General features: G+C 46.5%; 1 pseudogene; it reads left to right on the top strand.

Moving 5' to 3' along the window:
* Window positions 1-54: 54 nt before the first annotated feature.
* The window catches only part of LOC100945629, a 3,445-nt pseudogene continuing 1,607 nt past the window's right edge, over window positions 55-1,892 (top strand).

Genomic DNA, 1,892 nt, shown 5'->3' with positions numbered 1-1,892 from the left:
AAAAAAAAAAAAAAAAAAAAAGCTAAATGTTATGGGGGCTGGAAATCTGTGGAGATGGAAGAAGAAATGGAGGCACAGAACGCCAGGGCAGAGGAGGGCTTCACCCATGTCACCCCCAAGGGTGGCTGGCTGGTGAATAAACGACAGGCTGATCAGCTGCTGGCAATGGGGAAGAGCGAGGATGAGAGCTGTATAGACACAGAGGAGGCCCGGCCATTGAAGAGGCCCGTGTTCCTGCCCCTCTCCCAGGACGGGTTCCTGAGTGGGAAAGGAGAAATAAGAAAAATTCCAGTCCCAGCTAACAGATACACACCATTAAAAGAAAACCGGATGAAAATATTTACTCCTCTAGTAGAACATTTGGGACTCCAGATATGCTTTAACTTAAAATCAGGGAATGTAGAAATCAGGACTTAAGAAACTAAGGATGTTAGTGCTCTGACAAAAGCAACCAATTTTGTGAAAGCCTTTATCCCTGGGTTTCAGGTGGAGGATGCACTTCCCCTCATCAGGTTGGATGATCTGTTCCTGGAATCTTTGAAATTACAGATGTTAAGCCTCTAAAGGGAGACCATCTGTCCAGAGCAATAGGAAGAATTGCTGGCAAAGGAGGAAAAACTAAATTCACCATAGAGAATGTAACATGGACTCAGATAGTTTTGGCTGATGTGAAAGTTCATATCCTTGGCTCTTTCCAAAACATTAAGATGGCAAGAACTGCCATTTGCAAACTTAAATGTTGTCTAACCTTATCTATTTTGGGGGTTTTTTTTGCCCGCCACAACACCCGGCTATTTTTTTGTTGCAGTTTGGCCGGGACTGGGTTCAATCGTGCCACCCTTGGTATATGGGGCCGGCACCCTACTCACTGAAACATAGGTGCCACCCTAACCTTATCTATCTTATTTGTGTGTAAAGAAGTGGAACCTTCCCTTTGAAGGTTCCTTCAAGTGAAGTGGAACTTATGTTCCTTTTGTTCTTTTTTTAATTTAATTAATTAGTTGATTAATTTTTTCAGTCTTTGTTTGGGGCTGGGTTTGAACCCACCACCTTCAGTATATGGGGCTGGTGCCCTAATCCTTTGAGCCACAGGTGCTGCCCCTTTTGTTCTTTGTTCTTTCTTTCTTTTCTTTTTGTAAAGACAGAGTCTTAATTTATTGCCCTCGGTAGAGTGCTGTGGAATCACACAGCTCACAGCAACCTCCAACTCCTGGGCTTAGGCAATTCTCTTACCTCAAACTCCCGAGTAGCGGGGACTATAGGTGCCCACCACAACACCTGGCTACTTTTTTGTTGCAGTTTGCCCGGGCCCCGGTCTGAACCCAACACCCTCGGTATATAGGGCTGGCACTCTACTCACTGAGAGCACAGGTGCTGCCCTTTTTTTTGAGACAGAGTCTCAAGCTGTCGTCCTGGATAGAGTGTTGTGGCATCACAGCTCACAGCAACCTCAAACTCGTGGGCTTAAGTGATTGTTTTGCCTCAGCCTCCCAAGTAGCTGGGAATACAGGTGCCGGCCACAATGCCTGGCTATTTTTTGGTTGTAGTTGTCATTGTTGTTTGGAGGGCCTGGGATGGATTTGAACCCACCAGCTCCGGTGTATGTGGGTGGCACCCTGGCCTCTTGAGCTATAGGTGCCAATCCCGTTTTGTTCTTTTGTGTCTTAATTTTTGTTCCTTTGTGTCCTAATTTCTGGCACCAGGTGCCTAAACATTAAATTAAGACTTAATTGGCTTGGCGCCTGTGGCTCAAGGGGCTAAGGCATCAGTCACATACACCTTAGGTGGCAGGTTTGAATCCAGCCCGAGCCCGCCAAACAACAATGACGGCTGCAACCAAAAAGGAGCTGGGCGTTGTGGCGAATGCCTGTGGTCCCAGCTACTTGGGAGGC

This window comes from Otolemur garnettii, unplaced genomic scaffold, assembly GCF_000181295.1.
Source record: "Otolemur garnettii isolate 467f Iridium unplaced genomic scaffold, OtoGar3 scaffold00179, whole genome shotgun sequence".
NCBI classification, from domain to species: Eukaryota; Metazoa; Chordata; class Mammalia; order Primates; family Galagidae; genus Otolemur; species Otolemur garnettii.
The sequence above is the reverse complement of the archived record's forward strand: the minus strand, read 5'-3'. Positions and strand labels throughout refer to the sequence as shown.